This window comes from Panthera pardus, unplaced genomic scaffold, assembly GCF_024362965.1.
Source record: "Panthera pardus isolate Hobbes unplaced genomic scaffold, ASM2436296v1 HiC_scaffold_18, whole genome shotgun sequence".
NCBI lineage: Eukaryota > Metazoa > Chordata > Mammalia > Carnivora > Felidae > Panthera > Panthera pardus.
This window is the reverse complement of record NW_026526743.1, coordinates 2,748,767-2,773,733: the sequence shown is the minus strand read 5'-3', so window position 1 is coordinate 2,773,733 and position 24,967 is coordinate 2,748,767. Positions and strand designations below refer to the sequence as shown.

General features: G+C 55.2%; 1 protein-coding gene and 1 long non-coding RNA gene across 2 annotated transcripts in view; one reads left to right on the top strand and one right to left on the bottom strand.

Moving 5' to 3' along the window:
• The window catches only part of BICRA (BRD4 interacting chromatin remodeling complex associated protein), an 82,241-nt gene extending 70,255 nt beyond the window's left edge, over positions 1 to 11,986 (bottom strand). Inside the window, 1 exon segment of the mRNA XM_053905545.1 lies at positions 11,798 to 11,986. The gene's annotated coding sequence lies outside the window, so the exon portion shown is untranslated.
• Positions 11,987 to 18,879: 6,893 nt separating this feature from the next.
• On the top strand, positions 18,880 to 24,180 carry LOC128777997 (uncharacterized). The gene is made up of 3 exons (XR_008423278.1): positions 18,880 to 18,960; positions 19,442 to 19,598; positions 23,795 to 24,180. It is a non-coding gene; the product is annotated as an uncharacterized LOC128777997 (long non-coding RNA).
• The last annotated feature ends 787 nt before the right edge of the window (positions 24,181 to 24,967 follow it).

Genomic DNA, 24,967 nt, shown 5'->3' with positions numbered 1-24,967 from the left:
GTCCTCACCCCTGGGGCTCAGCGCTGAGTGTCAGTTACCGCTCAGTGTCGCTCGTGACCCCGACAGTTCAGCCACCCACCCTACATCTGTCTCCCCTCGGCATCTATCCACCGTCCCCGAAGGACGCCCTACCCGTCTCGAGAGGGGACCGCACATACCCAGTTGCTCAGGCCGATGACCCTGGCACAACACATCCACACACGTACCAACCACTGTGCCTTCTCTGCCAGGAATGGCCTTGAGCCCAAAGCCTGCCCCAGAAACCCCCTCCCCCGGGAAGCCTGGCCTGACGCCCCAACAGACTCCGGAGGCAATACCTCCTCCAGACCTCCACCAGCTCAGCAGGTACCCCCGAGATAAGGATCTCACCAGGCAGAGGAGGATGAGTGTGTTTCTGGCTTCCTTCCCTCGCCTGTCCCTGAGGGCAGAGCTCTGAGGCGGGTGCACAGGAGGCCCACTGCGTGGGTTTGAATTAACCAGTGGGATGTACCTGGATTCAGACCTCTGCTCGGCCAGCAGCGAGCTTGGTGACCTTGTACCAGTCACTCTTCACTCCTGGGAGAGGAAGGTGGTGACCACTTGGGGGTCTGACCCCGGGTTTTCTTTTTTGTTTTGTTTTTTTTCTTAAAAACCACTATGACTGCCCCGGATGGAGCGCAACCGCAGCAGGAGAAGCAACAGGACTGATGGACAAATAGCGACATGAGAGGGCCGCCCGAACGCAGGGAGCTGGGCGAAAAAGAAACACGAGGAGACATACATCAGGATCCCCTGCACGAAGTAAAAATCCACCACCCAAAGCAGTTTGCCAGGCACAGGAGAACACAAAAGATCCTCAGGAAAGGTGCCTGGGTGGCTCTGTCGCTTAAGCGTCTGACTTCGGCTCAGGTCACGATCTCACGGTTCGTGGGTTCGAGCCCCGCGGATCGGGGCTCTGTGCTGACAGCTCCGAGCCTGGAGCCTGCTTCTGATTCTGTGTCTCCCTCTCTCTCTGCCCCTAACCCACTGTCTCTGTCTCTCTCAAAAGTAAATAAACATTAAAAAAAAAAAAAAAAAAAAAGATCAGCGGGAAATACATGAGGAGGTTGCCTGGGGAGTGGGGGGTGGGGGAGCAAGAATTTTATATCCATATACAAATATGTGTTGTGTATGTTTATATATAACATAAACGCTTGTTTTATTCCTATTATGTTAACTTTAAATTAAATCACCACATAATATATATGGTCATATGTGCGTGTATATGTATTTTTATTTTTCTACTCATTTATTTTATTTATTTTTTAATTCTTTTTAACGTTTTATTATTTTTGAGACAGGGAGAGACAGAGCATGAACAGGGGAGGGTCAGAGAGAGGGAGACCCAGAATCCGAAACAGGCTCCAGGCTCTGAGCCATCAGCACAGAGCCCGACACGGGGCTCAAACTCACGGACCGCAAGATCACGACCTGAGCCAAAGTCGGATGCTTACCGACTGAGCCACCCAGGCACCCCTACTCATTTATTTTAAAACAGACTTATATCATGAACTGGGTTAAATGAAACCTCCAATTCTGCTAGAGTCTGGCCGGCGGGGAGGGGCTCTTTAGGCCCAGAAGTCAGCTCAGTGTGCCCCCGTGACAAAGGGAGATGCCACCCCCTGCTTCCGAAAGGTCTACATGAAAAAAACAGGGCCATGGAAGGGGCAAAGGCCCGGCCAGCGTCCTGACTTGGCCCGCAGGCCCGGATTCACTCCTCTGGAGAGCATGCGGGACCAGCAGACTGGGTACTGGGGAGGCAGCAAGGGCAGGATAGACCATGTTCATGGAATGAGGGTCAAGTGTGGCTGGAAGAAACATGGCTCCCTCTCGTGGGTGAGGGCCTGCAGGCTGGGCCCCACAACTCTGAGGTGGGTCTCCGAGCAAACCAACTGCTCAGGGCTGGGACCCTGGGAGTGGCATTTGTAAAAAAAAAAAAAATTTAATGTTCATTTACTTTTGAGAGAGAAAGACACACACACACACACACACACACACACACACACACACACACACAGAGCGTGAGTGGGAGGGTGGCAGAGGGAGCGGGAGACATAACTCTATGTGTATGAAGCAGGCTGCGGGCTCTGATCTGTCAGCACAGGGTCCGATGCGGGGCTCGAGCCCACGAACCGCAAGATCACGACCTGAGCCGAGGTTGGCGCTTAACTGACGGGGCCACCAGGCGCCCCGGGAATGGCATTTTTCACAAACACTTCTGGTGATCTGGAAGCAGGTGGGTCGCCGTTCGTGAACCAGCACAGGGATTTCAACATGGGCTCTGGACCCCTCCTTGCTCCACCCCTGGGATATGCCCATCGTTCATCCGGCCAGTCAACAAACATCAGGGCTCAACTGTGTGCCAGGAAAACACAGAGTCATTGTCTCTCTCCTTCTGCGGTTTAGAGTCTAGTGATAAAGCCAGGCCTCAAGAAGAGCTCACAGGAGACCTGATACATGCCAAAGGGGCGACGACGTGGGGTCAGCCAGTGCGCTGGGGGGTGTCCTTAGACTAGGGCACTGGGGGGCCCAGGCAGGGTAGCCAGGGGAGGGGTGTTAGGAGGCGGAGACTTCACGGGCGAAGGGGTCTGTCTCCGCTGAGAGAAAGGAGGTAAAACCTTCCCATGGACTCCTGCTCGGTGAGGACAAAGAAAGGCCTCCCTGACAGCACCACACAGCTGAATCTCAAAGCCAGAGACGTTCGACCCCCAGGACCACATCTCGTCTGTAAAACTCGAGAAGAGGCAACACGGCTCGACCTCAGCCGACGAGGACCAGCAGGTGTTGACGGGGAAGGGGGACGAGGGAACTTTCTGGCCAGTCGTGGGGACATTCTGGATCTTGACGGGGCGACCCAGGTGGTCACGTGTGCCAAAGACCTCATCAAGAGGCACACTGACCCTCTCTGCGTTGTGTCGTGGGTGGGGAGGCAGGTCGCTGAGCACATTCTGGGGAGGAGTAAGGGCGGTGTGGCGAGAGCCTGGCAGGAGAGGGTAAAAGAGTTGAGCACACCCGTCACCCAGCCTGGGTCGGGGGGTTATTTTTTCGAGAATGGGTGAGGGCCTACGGAAGACCGGAAGGACGTTTCGGTCCAGTGAAACGTCACAACCGCCCTGTGGGGCAGGAGCTGTGGGTATCTGCCTGCCAGCACCACGGTGGGTAAGAGGCAGCACCCATACTCTGGACAGGAGCTGCAGGTGTCCTGGGGGAGCTGGGCCACCCTTTGCCTCCAGGTTGCAAAGCACTAGGAAGGGGCTCCCTGCAGGGCCCCAAGGGTCATTCATGAGGATCCGGCAGCCGCAGACAGACCCTCCCCTCTCACCCTGCTTCCCAGGCTGCCAGCCGGGGCAATGGGGACATAGGCTGGGAAGGGGGCGGTCACTGAGAAGTCAGCAGCCGCCCCCTCCAGCCCCTCCAACTACAAAAAGCACTAGGAAGCGGGAAGTCTAGAGGGACGGAGTGGGCAAGAGGAGGAGACAGAGGCAGCTGAGCCTGGCTGGGGGCTCCAGGGACCCTTCCTCTGACCCCCTAACTCTAGAAAGAGCTTTGGGTGCCACCCGTCTCCGACTACACACAGAAACACTTAACGACAGCAACAGTAACAACGACCACCGCCTTCCGCGGAGCGCTTATGCTGAGCCAGGCACTTGTAAGACACTTTTCCGCGCAGGACTCACAGAACTGATGCAGAGGCTCTCGGAAGAAGCGTGTCTTATTAACGCCGCGCCCCTGCTCCTCCAGCCTGGATTACGGAGGGGAAGTAACCTGCCCCCAGGTCACAAGGTTGGAAGGGGCTGGGGCACCTGGGTCGCTCAGTCGGGGAAGGGTCCGACTTCGGCTCGGGTCACGATCTCATGGTTCGTGAGTTCGGGCCCCGCACGGGGCTCCGTGCTGTCGGCACAGAGCCTGCTTCTGATCTTCTGTCCCCCTCTCTCTGGCCCTCCCCTATTGGTGTGCGTGTCTGAGCAGGCACTCGCTCACTCTCTCTCTCCTCTCTCTCTCTCAAAAATGAATACACATTAAAAAGAAAAAAAAAAAAGGTTAGCAGGGGCAACGAGAGGATACAAACCCACGTAGCCACCCAGTTACCCTCACCTCTGGGGTCATCCTGTCCATCCACCCCCCCCCCCCACCGCCAACTGGTTCAACTTCTCTAACTCGCCCTTTATGGCGACAATTTCCGCACAGAACAGCAGACCCTAAGCCCACGCCTGTGTAAATCCCAAGCCTGTATAATCGGAAACAGCCCCCGGGGTCCAGGGCCTGGGGAGGCCAAGACAGGGACCTCACCGAAGTCCCAAAGAAGGGAAACCAGAGAAAAGCCAACCCGGCCAGAGCCTACTCCCTGCCGCCCTCAGTTTCCCCAATCTGTGCAATGGGCTTCATGGCTCGTCTCTCACAGAACAGGACAGATCCTGCAGGCGGTGAAACAGAGATCCTCATACCCGTTAGTAACAGTAGTGATATCGTTGAAATGATATAACGTCTGGAATTTGCTTAAACCGACCCAGCGAAAAAGAAAACAGAAAGTGCAGAGGAGGGGGGTGGGGTAACAGACAGAAAAGAGAGGGGCCGAGATCTGTTGAGGGGTGACGGGTACACGGGGGTCCAGTATGATATTCTCTCCACTCTGGGTAGATGCTTTAAAAATCCCCATGATAGGGGCACCTCGGTGGCTCAGTCGCCCAGCTCGGGCTCAGGTCATGATCTCACGGTTTGTGGGTTCAAGCCCCGCGTCGGGCTCCGTGCGGACAGCTCGGAGCCCGGAGCCTCCTTCGGATTCTGTGTCTCCCTCTCTCTCTCTCTGCCCCTCCCCTGCTCACGCTCTGTCTCTGTTTCTCTCAAAATTAAATAAACATTAAAAAAAACTGTTTTTAAATCATAATAATAAGCCAAGTGAACCTTCGCTGTGCACGCCTTCAAGCAAGGACCAGTCTTAAAACCTTTCCGCAATTTCACTCACTCAAGCCTCACAAAAGACCCCACGAAGTTCTGTTGCAGATGAGGAAACTGAGGCCCAAACAGTATTTGACCGCCTAGGACGTTCCATTTAAAATGGCAACGTTAGGGGCGCCTGGGTGGCTCCGTCGGTTAAGCGTCTGACTTTGGCTCAGATCATGATCTCACGGCCCGTGAGTTCTAGCCCCGCATCGGGCTCTGTGCTGACAGCTCAGAGCCTGGAGCCCGTTTCAGATTCTGTGTCTCCCTCTCTCTCTGCCCCTCCCCCGTTCATGCTCTGTATCTCTCTGTCTCAAAAATAAATAAACGTTAAAAAAAAAAATTTATAAAATGGCAATGTTGGGGCACATGAGGGGACAGGGCGGGGCTCAGGCGGTTCAGCATTCGACTTTGGCTCAGGTCATGATCTCGTGGCTCGTGAGTTCATCACAGAGCCCCCTTCGGATCCTCTGTCCCCGTCACTCTCTGCCCCTCCCCAGCGCACGCGCTCTCTCTCTCTCTCTCAAAATAAATCAATATTAAAAAAATAAAAATCATAAAATGCCAAAGTTGATTGCCCAGGATTTGGGGGGGGGAAGCAGTATGGACTTGGGTATCCAATCTCATGGGAGACTTTGCTTCTTTTGTTGTTGTTGTTTGTTGTTGTTTTTAATTTTAGAGAGAGCTTGCGAGTGAGGAAGAGGGGCAAAGCGAGGGGGACGGGGAGAGAATATTAAGCAGGCTCCACACGCAGCTCAGAGCCCAACACGGGGCTCAAATCCCACCACCCGGGGATCATGACCTGAGCCGAAATCAGGAGTTGGACACCCAACCGATTGAGCCTCCCGGGGCGCCGTACCACTCTTCATCACCGTCACCGTCACAGCCACTAACATTTTTTTTAAGTAGGCTCCGTGCCCCGTGTGGGGCTCGAACTCATGGCCCCAAGATCAAGAGTCGCATGCTCCGCCAGAGGCCCCACCTCTAACACTTTCTGAGCACTCGCCAGGCGTCCCGCATTGTGTTCAGCATCGAACACCCAGGAGCAGGCCGCGGGCGACTCTCCTGTCGTTCCCAGCCTTTCCGTTGGGGAAACTGAGGCACGGGCCGCGGAAGCCCGGCCCGCTCCCAGGGGTCGACGCCGCCGGGTCTCGTGCCAGAGCGGCCCTGCCACGCGCCCCCTGCTGCCGACGCGGCTCAGAATGCCAACATTGTTCCCCATGTGCCTTTGGGGAAGACAAGGGCGACCTTTCAGAGTGCAGAAGTCAGCAAGGGCCCCACGGCAGAGCAGCGGTGACAGTGGAAGTAACAGCCACGTCAGGGGCTGGTTCCTGAAAGCCTCCGGGACGCCCGGCGCGGGAGGGCGCTGCCTCATTTAGCCCTCCCAGCCGTCCCTACGAGGGGGCCATCGGGGTCCCACCTTACAGATAAGGAAACTGAGACCCAGAAAAAGGGATCATTTGGCCCGGGTCACACTATCATCAAGTGGAAAAGAAGGCACCCCCATCCCCCCCCGCCCCGTGCCTGCCAATTAGGGGGCTCACAGCCAAGAATCTGGCTATTCCCGGCCCCAGGAAAAAAAAAAAAAAACCTGCCAAAAAGGGCAGATAACATCACCAAGGACCGACGACGCTTCCTGTACAGGGTAGGCCCTCACAACAACCCTCCCCAGGTTGTGATTGAGATGAGCCCATTTAGCAGAGGGGAAAACAGAGGCCCAGAACCAGCGAGCTCCCGGTCTACAGACATTCAACCAGCAAGAGGTGTGGAGCCAGGATTCCAGCCAACAGACTGGCTTCTAGAGCCCATGCTCTTGACCTCCACACCAGGGGGCGAGCACGGGTCCGCAGGCCACGGGCGGACAGGAAGACGCAAGGAGGCCACAAGAGGCAAAGACACCGGAGCAGGCTGGTTGGATGAACTGCACGGGACAGGAAGGAACGACTTCTTCCAAGGGCAGCCGCCAAGGTACCTCCGGGGAGCCCCTCCTAAGTGACAAATGGCAGACTCCTGTCCAGCGATCCCGCTTCCAGAAGTTTACCCCACAGCCGGACCAGTGGCGGGAAGAGGTGAGGCCACGTGCTGTCCCAGCCCTATGAGCAGAAAACCGCTCCCACACCCGTGTCAAGGAAACGAGGGTTCACCCACACCACACGACACCACTGGGCCCAGAAAAAGACGGAGGAAACCCTCCCTCGCCCGCGCAGGAAGAGTCCCCCAGGGAAATGAAGTGCCGTGCAGGTCAACGGGACGGCAGGTAAAAATCAATATCTTCAAAGACGCGCCCACACGGATAAGAAACGCGCGTGCACAGAACATCAAGATCGGGAGCGAGGGACCCGGGGTGCCGGGGAGGGAGGAGAGAAAGACTTACTACGTTTGGTATTCTGAACTTGCCCCCATGTGCACGTAGCACTTAGGGAAAACAATAAAATAAAAAAGACAGAAAGAAAAGCAGTCGCTTCCCCCTCGGAGCCTTCACAGACCACCCAGTCGGAATTACTCACATCGCACCGCAGCGAGCCCAGCCCTGGGGACCACGCTTGCCTCCAGCCTCCTCCTGGACCGGATCCCTGGCGCACAGTAGGCCCTCAGGAAGTGTCACTGGGAACGATTAAAGCAACAAAAGCACTCTCTCCGGCCGGCCGGATCCCGCCCCACCAGCAACACACAGCCTCTTCCATGAAGCTCAATGCCACAGGCTAGAAATGTCTTCGAAAACGCTCCGTCGTCGGGGGATCCTGCGTGTCACCGAGGAGAGACACAAAGGCTTCCGGTCAATGGGGACGAAACTTAACGGTGGTACCCCCCAGGCAGGGGAGGATGCAGAAGGAATGAGGAGGGAATCCTTGGGGACCGTTCAACCAGACATTTCCCATGCGCCTGTGGAGTGAAGCATCCTACTCCAGGGAGCCAACTCTGGGGGACAATCCTCAGACAGGCCGTGGGAGTAAGTGGGGAGCAAATCATTCTGATGGGGAGGCGGTGGGGGCGGGGGGAGAGGTTGAGGTCACAGATGGAGTTCAGGTAACTTGGTTCCATTGAGAGGGTGCCCGGTAGGGGAAGACCCAAAGGAGAGCAGAGCAAGATAACTGTGCCCCCCACCCCTCTCCCCGGCGGGGCGAGGACAGGGAAAAAGGCAGACCCTCACTGCTTTCCAAGCCCAGGCCCGCTGGAAAGGAATGCCATGTTTTCCTGTTTCCAATTAACTGCCCCCCCCCTCCCCTCCCCAGCAGCCCTCTGCATTCTTGAGACCAGGAGTCAAGACAGCCACAGGGGAGAGCTGGGAGGGCTGGCTGGAACCCCATTGGTGGCTAGCCCCGGGGCTAAAAGGCAGCCCCCAGGAACCTGGGGAACCCCACCCCCCATCCCAGGGCCCTCCCACCAGGCCCCAGGGCTTGGCACTGACCCCCTTCCATAACTCTAGGGTGGGGGAGAAGACCCCCCACCCGAGGGAAGGCTGGGGAAGGCCCCAGAGGCCTCTGGGAAGGAAGTCAGCAGGGAGGGGGGCGGAGCACAGGCCTGTCCCTTTGGGCCTTACTCATGCTTCTCCGCTCAAAAAAAAAAAAAAAAAAAAAAAAAATCAGTTCCTATTTTCAGGAAACACTCAGGCTTGAGAGACCTATGGGTTCCCCACAGCCCCTCTCCTCCTGCCCCCCGGAAAGGAATTATTATGACTTAGGCCTATGCTCTCAGGAAGGAAGATCTTTACACATCAAGGTCAGGACAGTAGATCAGGGGCAAAACACAGTGTCTTTTGCGCAAAACACACACGGAGCCCCTCTCCCACTCATTCCTACCCCCTGCAGTCTGGGCTTGGGGTCCCCTCACAGCCAGAGACCAGGCTTTCCCTGGGCTCAGTTTTCTCATCTGTAAAATGGGAAGATCACCCGTATTACCCTCTTCGCTGGGTGACCTGGGCCCTCCCAGTCCCTCTCCCTCAGTCCACCGCCCCCAAATGTTGAATCAGCACCAGTAAGTGCCAAAGGGGAAGGGCCCCAGTTCAGACAGTGGGCTGGCGGGGGGTGGGGGGTGGGGGGAGGTCACTGATTCACCGTTGGCCCTTGCCCACCCACCGTGGGGACGTCCCCCAGGCCTTTTACTACTCCTTTCAATGTCCAGCACTCAACATCCCTCCCCAGCGCTGGGGAATTGGCACGCCACATCCAGTCCGATGAATGACAAACAAAATAACACGTTTTAGATACGACTTTCACCCACCTCAAGGTCAGTTAAGGGAACTATAATTATGGCCACCTGCAGATGAGGAAACTGAGGACTAGGGCCTTAAATGACCTGCCTAAGCCCACAGAGTGGGGACAGGGAGTCTGACACCGGCCAAGGGGAGAAAGGTTCCCTGTCAGATGCGTCAGGGTGCCTCGAAGGGTGGCCGGCCAGAGTGACCACGAAGGTCCCCGACAGCTCGGCTGCCCTCCTGGCAGGGCTGAGTCGCAGAAAGCTGGGCCAAGTCCCAGCTCAGGAGGAAGAGGAGGAGGAGGAGGAGGACGACGACCATGGGGCCAGCTCCCAGGTGCCCCCCAGACCCCCCGACCAGGCCGGCCTGCGGTCCCCCTTCCCGGCCCACACACCTCCAACTCAGCTCTTACAGGCAAACGCTGTGCTCCAGCCACAGCTGAGATGATTCCGCTCCCAGCCTCGCTTCCAGATGTCTTTACCCCTTCCCAAAACCGGCATGGGGGCGGGGGGGGGAAAATGACACAACAGCTCCTTCCAGGTATTATTATATATGAGACCCAGGTCAACTGGAATCAACAGGACAAAGTGCCAAAAAGGGGTACAGGAGAACTTAACAGTTTTGAGCTGAGTGGGAAGGGGGAGGAGCCGGGAATGGTTGCCCACGGGGGGGGGGGGGGGGGGGGGGGGGCTTTGTGACCCCAGGCAAGTCACATAACCTCTCTCTGAGCCTCCATTAGCCCGGCCGCAAAATGGGAATGCTAACTGTCACTAATCCTCTTGGGGTTGTGGCCAGGGTGTAGCAGAAGGCAATCCATAATGCTCCCTGGGTAGAGAGATGTTATTTCTGGGTTCTGGGGGGGGGGGGGGGGGGCGGGTAGTCATCAGGGAGGGTGGGGTAAGTAAACATAACCCCCCTTGAGTCCCACCAGACGTCAGCACAAGGGAAGGGGAGGATTCCCAAACTGTCCAATTCCCCTGTTCTCCCACCACCCCACAGGTCAGACTGAGCCCTTTACACCCCCCCCCCCCCCCACCTCGGGTGAAAGCACACACAGAGAGCGATCACACTGTCCCCCCCCCCCTCCCGCCCCCCAAAAGGCGCCGGCAGAAAGGAGGTGTGAGAAAAACGGAAACACTCCGCGCGCGTCCCCAGATGGTTATTATTCTATCGGAGGGCCGTGTGACAAAAGGGGCTGACGGTCCGGACCTGAGGCTGGGCACGACAGCAGCCCACGGTCTGGCAACGCCAGAGGGCTGGGACCTGTCACCCCGGCCTCCCGGGGAGAGCTGACACGGCGGCCTCTGACCCCACCTCCCAGGAAGTTCAGCAGCTCAGAACCACAAAGCAAAACAAAGGGGCGCGGAGAGGAAGGAGCCACGGTACCTTCCGATCACCGCTGGCCCCCGAGTCCCGAGCCCCCAGCCGGAGCCCGAGCAGGAGCCCCGGCGCGGCTCCTCGCCCGCTTCTCCGCTGGCCGCGGCCCAAGGCCTGGGCAGCCCCCCGGTCCCTTGTCTCCCCGCGGCCGCCCGTGACAGGAGCCGGGGAAGCAGCCGAGGGGCAGCTAGGGATGGGAAAACCAGATGGCTCCATCCCTCCTCCCTCCTCCCTCCTCCTCCATCCCTCCCTCCGGGTGCCCGCGGCCTGGCCGCCCTCCGCAGGGGCCCGGGGAGGCCGCGGGCCCGGCTCGTCCGGGCTCACCCCAGGGAAAGGGTTGCCTTTGTCTAAAGGTCACCACCCGAGCGCGGTGCCCGGGCTGGGCCTGGTGCCTCCCATTCCCAGGCCGAGGGGGTGGAGATGGGGGGCCGCCCCGAATCTCGGGAGGTGACAGGGGTAAGGCTCCCTTCCCTCCCCTCCCCCTCCCCGTAACGGCCCCCTCCGGGACGAGCCAGCTAGCGGGGGAGGGGGTCAACTCCCTTCATCGCTGGAGGGGTGGGGGACCAAGTCAACTCCTTTCATTGTTTAGGGGCGGTGGGGAGGGGGAGACCCAATGGCCTCCTTCCGCATCCATCCCTCCCCAGGCTGCCGGATGCCCCGTTTCTCCCCGGCACCCCCGACCGGGATCTGGGGAGGGGGCGCAGGGGACGGGCGAGAGGGGGAGATGAAGGCTCGCCACCTCCGGCCAGGCGATCACCATCCACTGCCCCATTGCCCTCTTCTTCTCTGAAAGGCGGGGAGCGGGGTGAGGGGAAGGGGGGGGGGGCCCGGGCCGGGGGGAGGGGGTCTCCCCGCCCCTCCCCCCGTGGAACGTTAGGTCTCGTTTTTCCGCCGCTCCATTGTATCCCCGGCAGCCGGCGGGAGGGCCGGGGAGGCACCGGGCGCCGGGTTTGGGCAGGGGAGCAGCGGGGGGGGTCCCCGCAGGATCGGGGCGGCGGTGATGGTGGGAGAGACGCGGGGGATGGGGGGGCTGCCGGGGGTGGTGGGCGCCGAGCAAAAAAAGAGGCAGCGGGCGCTGCGCCCCGGTTGGGGGGCTGAGTGTGTGAGTGTCGGGGGGGTGGGTTCGGCCCCGGCTCCGGCTCCCCCCACACACACCCTCGCCGCCAACCCCCACTCCCCCCTCGCTTTTGCGCCCTGTCACAGCCCCGACTCGCAGGTAGAGAGAGTTAAGAGATTTAAAGAGAAATTGCTACATTGTGAGAAACTCACCCTGATGTTTGAGCAGCCGTCGGCGCGGGGTCTCCGAGACGGCCCCGCACGGGCTGCAAAGGGAGGACCCAGAAGGGGCCGACCGGCCGGGCCGGTCAGCGCACTGCCTGATCGCATGGCGGCCGCCCGGCAGCCTCCGCCAGGCCCCTGCCGCCGCCCCGCGCCGCGGCCCGGGCGCCCCGGACCCGCGCGCGCTCCGGGGAGGACCCCTCGGGTTTGCAAAAAAAAAAAAAAAAAAAAAAAAAAAAAAAGAGAGAAAAAAAAGAAAAAAAAATTTTTTTAATTAAATGCAAAAGAAAAAAAAAAAAAAAACCTTGCAGGTTTTGTGTCCGCCCCCCCCTTCCTCCTCCTCCTCCTCCTCCTCCTCCTCCCTCCGCCCTCGCCGGGGGACGGGCTTGGGGGAGGCCCCGCCCCGCGCTCCGCGCACCAGCTCCGGCTCCGGACGCCGAGCGGCGGGCCCGCGAGCGAATGGGAGGCCGCGGGCGCCCCGGGAGGGTGCCTCCCGCGCCGGCGCCGCCCCCTCCCCAGCCCCAGTCCCGGGGGTTTGGGGTCGCGCCTTGCCAGGTTCTGGTGGAGTCGGCCGACTTCCTCGAGCCGTGCTCCGGGCTGCGGGGAAAGGCTAAAGGGGTTCGCGCTCCCAGACCCCGGGCGCCCTGCCGGCTGGGGAAGGGGCCCCGTGCGCCCCGGGCGCGCGCCCGACGCGGGGGACAGTCGCCGGGCGAGAGGAGGCGCCCAGGGCGAGCGCCGAAGGCTCGAAAAGGTAGCGGGAGTAGAGGATGGAAAAGGGGGGGGCACCTCGCCAGTGGAACCGCGAAGGAGCCGGGAGCGGGAACGAATAGGGTGGAAGGCGGCGCGGGGTTGGGGGCGACTGGCCGGGACCCCGGGCGTGGCTGGATCGCTCACCTCGGTCGGTCTTTGCTCACATGCGACGGCCCCGGGGAGGGCGCCAGGGACGCGGGATCCAACTTGAGAGCCACCTCGAGGCCTCTCGGGCCGCGCTGATGGGATTCCCAGAAGCCCCAGAACGCCTCGGTGGTGTTGGGTCCGTTTCCGCCCCACCAGCCCATGAACGCCTTGCGGGTGGGACACTTAGATTCCCGCGTTCGTGTCGGGAACGCTAGGTGGGCGCCTGCTGTTATGTCCTGCTCCGTGCTGGGGGCCCAGCGGGGACCCAGATGGCCCGGACCTGCCTGCCTCTCCGGGGTGCACAGACCAGGGGGACCTCTCTTTTGGTCTCTTATTATCTTCTGTCTTCCCAGTGCCCCAAAAAGCTCCATGCATACAGAAGCGGCTTAATAAATGCGTTGAATGAATGAGTGACTGAGACGTATCTGTGCTTTAAACTTTAGTATTCATTCTAGTATCTTGGGCCTACTGTTCGTGGCATTTAAGAGATCACTGAGGTTAAGGGCCCTGACTCAAACCGGTGACTCTCTGGTTCACATCCGGCCTTTGCCGCGTCCTTGCTTTGTGACCTTGGGCCAATCACTTCACCTCTCTGTGCCTTCATTTCCTCGTCTCAATAATAGGCCTCACTTTACAGGGTCATTAGGACCAAATAAGCTTGTCAGGGAGATCAGCACCTGACCGGAAGTGCCAGAGAAGCGCTGACTGTTCTTGATTATTATATAAAAAGTAAAACTATCAATTTCAGAAGTGAACGCATGGGTTGCCCCAAACCTAAGACAGCGTGGATCCGTAACTTACGCGGTGGTCATCCACAGCTCACTTGGAGGAATGGGACTCTTTGGAAAACAGCAATATACACACTTAGACTGTGTTTTTGCGCAGCTCGCCCTCTATTTGCTATGACTGAGCCGGATTAAGCTACACCTTGAGTATTCATTAACTAGCGCCAAACACAATATTTTGAAACCTCAGTGCTGCTCAGCAGGAAGATGCCTCTAGCACCTCCCGTCTAGAAAACCTTTAATCCCATTTCACAGTGCAGGAAACTAAATTGGCTCCGAGGAGGGGGAAGTATTTTGCCCAAAGTCCCACAACCAGGAAGTGATTAGAGCTGGGTGACACTTGTGTCTGTGTCAAAGCTGCAAGCCCCAGGGGCACTCGGCACTTGAAGACTGGTTAAAAGCAGATTTGAGGCATTAGGAGGGGTGATTGTCCACATGTATTCATTCCGGCAGGGTGTATATTTCTTTCTTTTCTTTCTTTCTTTCTTTCTTTCTTTCTTTCTTTCTTTCTTTCTTTCTTCTTTTCTTTCTTTCCTTTCTTTCTTTTTCTTTCCTTCCTTTCTTTTTCTTTCTTCTTTCTTTTCTTTCCTTCCTTTCTTTTTCTTTCTTTCTTTCTTTTCTTTCTTCTTTCTTTTCTTTCTTTCCTTTCTTTCTTTTTCTTTCTTTTCTTTCTTCTTTCTTTTCTTTCCTTCCTTCCTTCCTTTCTTTCTTTTTTTTCTTCTTTCTTTTCTTTCTTTCCTTTCTTTCTTTTTCTTTCTTTCTTTTTCTTCTTTCCTTCCTTTCTTTCTTTCTTTTTCTTTCTTTTCTTTCTTCTTTCTTTTCTTTCTTTCCTTCCTTTTTCTTTCTTTCTTTTCTTTCTTCTTTCTTTTCTTCCTTTCCTTCCTTTTTCTTTCTTTCTTTTCTTTCTTCTTTCTTTTCTTTCTTTCCTTCCTTCCTTTCTTTTTTCTTTCTTTTCTTTCCTTTCTTTCTTTTCCTTTCTTTCTTTTTCTTTCTTCTTTCTTTCCTTCCTTTCTTTCTTTCTTTTTCTTTCTTTTCTTTCTTCTTTGTTTCTTTGTTTCTTTCTTTCTTTCTTTCTCTCTTGTTTATTTATTTTGAGAGAGAGAAACGGGGGAGGGGCAGAGAAGCCCAAGCAGGGTCCACGCTGTTCAGTGCGGAGCCAGACGAGGGGATCGTACTCCTGGTCCATGAGATCCTGACCAGGGCCGGAACCAGGTGGCTTAACCCCTTAACTGACTGAGCCACCCAGGTGCCACTGCAGGAAGTGTTTTTTAAGTTATCTAGTATGTTCCAGAATTTTAGTAGCGGTCAAGACCACTCAGGTTCTCACCCCACTGCCTACCCCCGCACCATACACACACAGTCCACAATCTGTTAGGGAACGCAGACAATGTGCAAGTAAGACTTAGTGACAGTTTTCCCCCTGCCTTCCATGCATGGCAGGTCCCAAGTTTCTTTGATGCACTGGTATCCCCCCCACCCCCACCCCTAGAACGCTGCCCGGTACTCGGTGCTCAAAAAAGGTCTTTTGAACCAAGAGGTAATAGCCACCCTCCCACAGATACACCTGACCTCTCAGGAAGATGGTCTGGGGCCATGCTACTTGGAATGGGCCTGGCTGGGTGTGAAGGAAGGCGACAACAGGTCAACCCCAAAGCCCTGGGAAATCAAATGTCCAAGGTCAGCGTAGGGGACATTATGGGCCCAAGTGAAAAGAGACTTGCCGTCTTTTGGGGATGACACACATCTTCCCTTTGAGAATCCCATGCAAGGTGTGAGTTCTAGGTTAAGAATTGAGTGGGCGGTGGTGAGACCCAGACAGGTTCAGCGACTTGTCCCAGGGCTACTGAGCCAGGATGGGGACCAATCCAGTAGACCCAGGCGTTCCATCACCAACTGTCTCTGAGTCATCAGATGAACTTGGGGTGAGTCACTTCCAGCACCTCCATTTTCTCATGGGTCCCATGGGAGTGTAGAGTCAAGATCCCCAAATCTCCCCCTCCCCCCGCCACTTTATGATGAGACATTTCAAACGTGGAAAGGTGGAAATACAGTGAACACCTAAAAACCCACCACCTGGATTCGACCATAGCATGTTCCTCTACTTGCTTTCTTACACATCTGTGCATCTACCCATCCATCAAATCTGTCTTATTTTTTGATGTGTTGCAGAGATCTGTTTACCTCTCCCTTGACGTCATTAACCAGGTAATCCTAGCTCCCCACTCTGATAAATGCTCTGATGACTGTAGTATAACCCTCTGGGCCAGGTGCTGGCTCTCTTTTAAACTGCAATTCTCTCCCTTTTTTTTTTTTAACGTTTTTTATTTATTTTTGAGACAGAGAGAGACAGAGCATGAACGGGGGAGGGGCAGAGAGAGAGGGAGACACAGAGTCGGAAGCAGGCTCCAGGCTCTGAGCCATCAGCCCAGAGCCCGACGCGGGGCTCGAACTCATGGACCGTGAGATGGTGACCTGAGCTGAAGTCGGACGCTTAACCGACTGAGCCACCCAGGCGCCCCAATTCTCTCCTTTTTTATTTATTTATTTTTTTTCTCCGTGAAGGAGAAACAGATTCAGAGAGGATAAGAAACCAGATCAAGGTCACACAGCCTGGGATTCAAACCCAGCTCTGGGTCCCCTGGGTCCAGACTTTATAAGGAGTACAGAGAGGAAGAAATCAGACAATGAATGGATATTGAAGGTCTTTGGGGGCAGTGACACAGCGGTGCACAGATGTGAAAAATTAGGACCAGAGAAGGTGCACCTACGTTTTCCTCAACCAGCAGATAGGCTGTTATCTCTGTGTTCGGCTGGGCTCCTGGCACTGGGTCCTTGCTTCTTCCCAGTCCGGGACTTAATCCCATATGGGTCACAGTATCTCCTGTTTGTTAACATAAGGCTGGGCAGGTGACACACACCTGCCAAAGGGTCCAAAAACGTTTGCTGTGAGGAAAATGGTTTCTGTAGGCAAGCAAGCATAGCCCCAGACATTGGACCTGGGATTATCGACACCCCACCGGAGGGGTGCCTGGGTGGCTCAGTCCATGGAGCATCCAGTTCCTGATTTCGGCTCAGGTCATGAATCCCGGGTAGTGGCATCAAGATCCACGTGGAGCCTGCTTAAGATTCTCTCTCTCCCTCTGCCCCTCTCCCCCCACCCCCCTTGCACGCACTTTCTCTCTCTCTTCAAAACAAAACAACCCACGGCCTCAACATGAACTTTTGGATTTCTGCCCTTCATCTCAACGCTTAATGGAACTGTTTTAATCACAACCTGGCAGCTGAAAAGCCACAGCAGGAAACCCACGATTGTCCGTGGAAGGGTTCAGGACATTGGAGAAGTGATCTGCCCTGTCCCAGGGTCTTGATGCTTTTTTCTACGTTCAGGCCACTGACTCCACGGCCCCTTTCGACCCCAACCCTCCAGCTTGGAAAGCTCCCCTCCCCCGCAAGTACCACGGCATTTTCTGTCCCATCCTTTCGCGCTGCTAGTCCTTCCCCACCCCATCCTCGGCTCTGCCAACCAGACCCTAAGCCCCTTTACCTCTCTAACCTCCTATCCGCCCTGCCGTCCAGCTCCTCCCTTGCAAGACCCTGACCAGTATCTGGCGTGATCTCCATCTCCCTACCGAGAGGAGTGGTTTTTCTTTTCCTTTACTTCTTTCTAAATAAGTGCTTTGTCCCTCCGAGAGTCAAAACAGTGTCCGCCGCGGCCCCTCCCTCGCACTCGGCAGCTGCAAAGTTGAAAACTTTGCCGACCCAAGTTCTGCTTCTTGATCTGGGAGGATGCTGGTGCTACGGGAGTTTTTGGTTTTTCAGTCCAGCGGCACACGTACGGCCCATGCGCTTCTCTGTGGGTACGCAACACTTCAACAAACAAGAGGGAACAAAACAAGGAGGCTTGCCCAATCCTAAAACACCCTGCGGTCCCTTCGGGTTTCGTTCAACGGGATTTGAGGGAAGAGAGTTTCCATCAAAGACCTCTCCAGGATCCGGGATAGAGCCGCCAGGCGAGGAAAGAAAAGGGAACCGGAGGGCACTGGCTCCGATCCCGCTTCTGCCGTCTGACCGCGCCCTTTAAATATGGCTCGTACGGCGCGACTGCGCTGCCCCAGCTCACGGGCCCTACTGCCCCGCTCGGAGGGCAGAAGCCAAGAGCCGCAACGAAATCAGGCAGCTGCGAGCCCAGCCCGGCCTCGGGTCCTCAGCGCGGCAAGTGCGGGGGGCGGGGCCTGACCGCCCATTGGCTCACGCCTAGGGGCGGGCCCACTGCTCCGTCCCGCCCCCAACCCCTACCGGGTTAATTGGGCCTCGCGCCTGCCCGGGGAATTATTCATCGGGGGGCGGGGCCTGGGTTTGTTTACACCCTGCCATTGGCTGGATTTGAATCGGCCCGACTGCGGGCCGGCCGCGGGGCGGGGCTCCAGAGGGCCCGGGCCCGCGCCTGACAGCTTGGGGAGGAAGGGCCCGCAGCCGGAGCGCCGGGACCCAGCAGACGGGGGGTACCCTCGGCGGATGCGGCCAGCGGGGGTGGGCAGGTGGAGGCTTCCGCTCTCGTTTCTCCACAAATACTAATCAAAGGCCAGGGTGCGGAGCCTTGTTTGTGTTTTCATAAACACGCTGTAGGGAACACAAACCCGGAAACAACCTTGCTGCTCACGGATGGGGGACTCATTTAAGTAAGCTGTGGCCTGACCCGTAGTGACACACGAAGTAGCCGTAAAATGAGGAAGACACGAACCGACACACAAGTTATGTATCCAGTCAAGAGACAAAAGCAGAGTGTGTACCGACTTAAAAGTGGGTGAAAAAAAATACAAGCTTTTGCTTGTTAAATGCACAGAATGCCTTTGAAAGCAGAAACAACCCGGTAACAGCGGTTGTCTGTGGGGAGGAAGACAGGGCGGGTAGAGGATAGATGTTTTTGTACTGCCTACAAGTTAGAGCCCTGTATCACCCATTCAAAGAAATGCACACCGTGTAAATAAAAATACAGGACTGAGTTCTGAGGACTCTCCCCCTGCACCCTCCTGCCTTGGGGGAGGATGAAGAGAAAAAAGCCTAAGGAAGCCCTAAAGGAAAGAAGCAAAACTCAAATCGAGGAGAGGCCCCTTTAAGAAGGGAAACTTGCCTCCTCCAGAAAAATGATGTGAGACTGTGAGGCAAGCTGAGCGCCTGGGCAGAGGGGGCAGTCGTCCTGGGTTTTGACTTGTATTAATACTCGTGTGTTCTGGGAGATCTAGAGAGGAAAAGAACGACTTCCTGCAGCTAATGAGGTTTGAACTGTTAGGGTTCTTACTTCCTCTGTCTAGATCCCGTGGGGGGAGGGTTTGTGATACACTGTTAATGTGGCATGAAAGTCAAGCCTGGAGTGAAAATTTGCCCATCTGCAACCGCTTAACCAAGCTGGCACTCTCAGCCCCGGTCCATAGAAATAACCTCAGCGAAGGTACCAACGGCCATCCCTAGCAGGTGGGAGGTTCTAATATTTATCCCTGGTTTGCAGATGTGGAAACGGAGTCACAGAGAGCTTCCAGAACTGCCAAAATCAGGCCCCGCAGGACCTGGAACCCAGGCAGCCCCACCCCAAAGTTCATACTTGTAACTGTTATATTACACCCGCCCCTAAAAACTTGTGTCTTCACCGGAGGTAAACTATTTTGTATCGACCTTCCACAGTAGAGAGGTTTTTGTTTTGTTTTGTTTCTAATAAAAAAAATTTTAGGTGGTTCTTTCTGAAATTCTACACGGAGGCAAACTTCTAAATTTTTTTTAAGTACATTCACAGAGGAAATGATTTGCCCTTGACCCTTTTACCCACCCCGCCCTCCATTAAACACTTACTTAACGCTTCCCGTGTATCAGGCACATTTTTAAACATTTTATGTACATCAGCTCATTGAACCATTGCAACAACCCAGAAGTCAAAATTGTTACCACTCTCATTTCACAGATGAAGAAACTGAAGAACAGAGGAGTTAAGTAACTGGCCCACCGTCCCACATCTCCCTCCAGAAAAAAGAAAAGGGACACCAAGAAGAATGGGCAGGTCATGGCTGGAGGAAGAGGAAGGTGTCCAAAATTTCTAGAGAGGGAGGAAAGAATGGGAGGTAAGATAAACCACTGGGCTGTGAACGTGGAGAAAATGGCTTTATTGGGGTGCAGTGGGGGTGCTGTGGGCAGCTTGCAAAAGGTAGCGGGAAATGGCCGACAAGTGCACGGAAAAGGTTCTCGAAAGTCATCAGTCATCAGGGAGATGCAAATCAAAACCACAGCGGGACGCAGATTCACACTCACGGGAATGGCCGCAATGATAAAAGGGGACAAGAACAAGGGTTGGCACGGATGTGGTGAAATCAGAACCCTCATACACGGCTGGTGGGCAAACTGGCGTAGCCAAAATGGAAACCAGTTTCGAGTTTCCGCAGTCAAGTTGCACAAAGAATTACCATGCACCGACTCCTACGTATATACCCCCCGAATAAGTGAAAACAGGAATTTAAAAATCACTTGTGCAAAGGGGCGCCTGGGTGGCTCAGTCGGTTAAGCGGCCAACTTCGGCTCAGGTCACGATCTTGCGCTCCGTGAGTTCGAGCCCTGCGTCGGGCTCTGTGCTGACCGCTCAGAGCCTGGAGCCTGTTTCGGATTCTGTGTCTCCCTCTCTCTCTGACCCTCCTCCGTTCATGCTCTGTCTCTCTGTCTCAAAAATAAATAAACGTTAAAAAAAAATTTAAAAAAAAAACATGCAAAATGTATAAAAAAAAAGAAAACATCATGCTAAGTGTCAGAAGCCAGACGCAGAAGGCCACGTGTTGTAGAATTCCGTTTATATGAAATGTTCAGAAAAGGCAAATCCATCGAGACAGTAGGTTGCCAGGGGCTGGGGGGAGCAGGAAGGAAGGGAGAGTGGGTATGGGGTTTCCTTTCTGGGGTCTTGAAAATGTTCTGGAATTCGTGGGGAAGGCTGTGCAGAATTATGAATCTACTTACTTGTACTGAATTGTACACTTTAAAATAATGAAAATGGTAAGTCTTACAAACTGTTTAAAATTAAAAGATTAAAAAGAATTTTTTTTAAGTTTCTTTTGAGAGAGAGAGAGAGAGAGAGAGAGAGAGAGAGAGAATCCCAAGCAGGCTCTGTGCCATCAGCACGGAGCCTGATTCGGGGCCGCATCCCAGGAAACCTCGAGATCATGACCTGAGCTGAAATCAAGAATCAGATGCCTGACTGACTGAGCCACCCAGGCGCCCCGAAAGATTAAAAATTTTTAAATGGGGGTGAGAAAGAAAGCAGTGGTGTTGAGCGCAGACGACTTTAAAGGTAGTACCTGTGCCAATGTATACAAGGCGCGGGGCCAGGTGGAGGCAAAGAATGGAGATACCTGGGGAGTGAGGTCTAGACAGTTCACCTGCTCCGGAGGGGTTACAGCGAGCCCAGGGGGGACCTTGTGAAGCTCTCACAGGCCACTGGAGGATACAGCCTCACCTCCAGGGTAGTCAGGGCCGGGATGGGGGAGGCAGGGGGCTGTAGGAGCTGGGAACAGCTACCCGACCCAGCCTGGGGTTCAGAAAGGCTTCCTGGAGGAGGAGAACGATAAAGAACAGTGTGATAGGAAAAGGGAACAGGCAGTGGGGGGGACGGGGGCATTGGTTTTCTGGGCGCAGAGGAGGAAGAGAGAGCCCAGAGTTTCTAAAGCGGAGATGAACCTTGACATGGCTGATTGAAACCCTGCTCGGGCTCCCTGATGCCCTCCGGCGGGGGGAAAGGCCACACCCTCGAGCAGCTTAGCATCTGTTCGTTCCCTGCACACATTCCCTGAGCACCTGCTCTGTGCCCCACCCTGTGCCGGTGATGCAGGGGACACTGGTGACGGGGACAGGCCCAGCCCTGCCCCACCCCAGTGGGGGAGACAGACATAAACCAAATCATTGCCCAAGTGATAGCGATTAGCTCCTAGCACCTGAGAGGCCAGGCAGGGTTAACCCAGCCCCCAGGGGCTTCTCAGCGTCTGGGATTCCCAAAGGGCCATTTCGCGATTTTTGCAGAATACTGCCTCTACTGTTTATATTTTTAATTTGTTCTTTCAACCAACTTGGGTTTTTTTTTATTCTTCTTAATTCCTTAAATGGGTTCCCGTGGGGCTCCCTGAGGCTCCTCGGAAGCACCAAGGGTCCTGACATCACAGGTGTGACAGGCTTGTTACTTTTTTTTTTTTCCCTAACCTGCATTAAAATAAAGGCCTGATCATGAAAATAAGTCACCTGGAAATGATCTCAAATGCTACTTTGGGGGCCTCTGGCCTGGTTTGGGGGGACTGGGAGGTGAACTCCCTGAGGGAAGTCGGTTGTAAGCTAAAACTCGAAGATGAATAGAGTTTGCGCGACAAGGGAGGACGGGAAGAGCAGGGGCAAAGGCCCCGAGGCAGCCGCGGTGGGGCAAGAAGGCAGGCGGGGCTGCTGGCGTGTCGGAAGGAACTGGGCAGCTTTGGGGGTATAGCATGGATTTGGGGGCTGAGCCCAAAGGCGATCCGCGCTCATCGAAGGGCTTGCTGTCAGCCTCGTTTTGCCACGTGTCTTCTGTCACGCCTTTCTGAACGTGGGAGAGGCAGGGGAAGACACTGTCCCTCGATCCCCACAAACGCTGTGGCACAGAGCTACAGAACAAAGACATTCTCTTCTAGAACCCCAGGGTAGGGGCGCCTGGGTGGCTCAGTCAGTTAAGCGTCCCACTCTTGATCTCGGCTCCGCTCACGATCTCTCGGTTTATGAGCTGGAGCCCTGTACTGGGCTCTGTGCTGATAATGCCGAGCCTGCTTGGGATTCGCTCCCTCTGCCCCCTCCCCTGCTTTTCTCTCCCTCTCTTTTTGTCTCTCAAAATAAATAAATACACTTAAAAAAACAAAAGATCAAGCATCACTCTCACAGGCCTTACGATGTCTGAGTGTTTCTCCTCCCGCTCCTGCCTCTCTGCCTTCGCCATGAGAACATGCCTGGGCTAGCTTGCCGGACGGATGTGAGGGAGAGGGAGAGAAGAACTGAGTCATCCCAGCTGAAGTCACTCCAGACCAGCCAGCCTCTAGCTACCCTGCCAGAGGATGACAGACTCACGAGTGAGCCCAGCCAAGGTCAGCCAAGCCTGGTCCAGATTAGCAGAAACCGTCCTGATGACCCAAATACACGTGGGGAAACAACATGGTTGTTGTTTTCAGCCACCACATTTTTGAGACGGTTTGTTATGCAGCTGTAGCTGACCGATGCAAAGGACAGACTAAGCACTGAGATAAATGTGTGGGCATCCCCACCACCTAGTACTTTTGGATTTGTTGAATGACCAAGGCAATCCAGAATTCTCTCTTTCCTTCTACTTTCCCCTTCAAACTTTTACTCCTATATCCGGATCTCATCTTGCTTCTAATAGTACAATATACATCCCCCTTCTAGGGATGCTGGATTAACCCCTTAAGAAAGAAACAATGTTTGGGGCACCTGGGTGGCTCAGTCGGTTATGTGTCTGACTTTGGCTCAGATCATGATCTCACAGTTTGTGAGTTCGAACCCTGCTCTCTGTGCTGAGAGCGCAGAACCTGCTTCAGATCCTCTCTCTCCCTCTGTCTCTGCCCCTCCCTCGCTCCCTCTCTCAACAATAAATAAATAAACATTTGTAAAAAAGAGAGAGGCAATGGTCGAAGAATGACAGCTTTGGAGTTTGTGCTATGTATTAGCTGGGAGCTATCACCAATTAAGTAAAGAAACAATGGTCTTAATTTAATTTTATTTTTTAAGTTCATTTATTTACTTTGAGAGAGAGAGGGAGAGGGAGAGGGAGAGAGAGCATCCAAAGCAGGCTCTGTGCCATCAGCAGGGAGCCCAATGTGGGGCTCGAACCCATAAACCGTGAGATCACAATGGTCTTAGTTTTAATCAAAACAATTTTTTTAATGTTTACTTTTGAGAGAGACAGAGTGCGAATGGGGGGAGGGGGGGTGGCAGAGAGAAAGAGAGACACAGAATCCGAAGCAGGCTCCAGGCTCTGAGCTGTCAGCACAGAGCCCGATGCAGGACTCGAACCCATGCGCTGCGAGATCATGACCTGAGCTGAAGTCAAATGCTTAAACCACTGAGCCACCCAGGTGCCCCGCGATGGGCTTAGTTTTAAAGGGATTGATGATCTCGTTGAATTTTGGGAGAAGAGGTGATAGATACTGATGGAAGGGAGGGAAGCACTGACCTCAGTAGCCCGTGTCGCCTGCACTAAGGTGGCTTTGACCCAAGTCTCCCTGGTTGCATCTTTCTTCTTTTCTGGAAGGCTCTCCGGGAAACCGCAAGGACTTTGGCAAGGAGGGGAGGGTCTCTGTGAACCTGGATCCTTCCGCCTGGAAAAGGAACGTCCTGGGTGTGCTCGGAGACCACACCCACTTGGATTTCGAGGAGCTGTACTTTGGGGCTGTCCAGCCGGAGGTGAACGGAGGTGGTGAGTTGGTGCCCGGGCCCAGCTGTCAGATCTGGGCTGGTGCTGCACGTGCTTAGGAAAGATCATTTTGCAAGTGCTGGCCATTCACCATCATCGAACAAAACAGCAAACGGAACAAAATCCGCACCCCACCCCCCAAAAGGGTGTAAGGAGAGGGAGCTCAAATGACCCACAACAGCCCTCCCCCTGCCACCTTAATAAAAGATACTTATGGCGGCTTCTCTCCGCGGCCAGTCTGGTGTTGCAGAGGGCGGGGCTCTGGAATGAGGCCTCTGTCTGGGTTTGTATCCCGCCTCTGCCACCTACTGGCTGTGTGCCTCGGGCAAGTCAGTTTCCTCTCTGTGCCTCAGTTTCCTCATCTGTAACAATCCGCCTCTCAGGAGGGAGTGGATGTGAGGGGGCTCTGAACGGTACCTGGAACTTTTGTATCATTATTCCCGAAAGCCCTGTTAGGTAGGAGGCACAGGGACCAGGATAAGCCTGGCCCCCCGGCCCCACGGAACAATCGGAGACGCATATTGAGGAATTAGTTACACAGCAAGTGATCTGACTACTGTTCAGACCAGAAGCCGAGCACCCTTCCCCATCTCTGTCCCTACTAACGGAGTCCAGGCCGCTGTCACCTCCCATATGGCCAGTTGCAAGCAGGAGAGGGGCAGAGAGGGAGAGAGAGAGAGAGAGAGAGAGAGAGAGAGAGAGACAGAATCCGAAGCAGGCTCCAGGCTCCGAGCTGTGAGCACAGAGCCCAGCGCGGGGCTCGAACCCACAAACCCTGAGATCACAACCTGAGCCAACGTCGGACGCTTAACCGACTGAGCCCCCCGGGGCGCCCCATCCCGTTTGCCTTTTCGAAAGGGCTGCGGCGGCTGGTGTGGGACCATGTTATGCAGGGGGTGAGGGAGAGGGAGAAAGACGGGGAGAAAGATGAAGCGGGAACCTCAAAAGGAGGGAAGGGGAGGGAAGGAGAACGGGGCGGCTGGAAGCCGGGGTTGGAAGGGTGTGGGCACA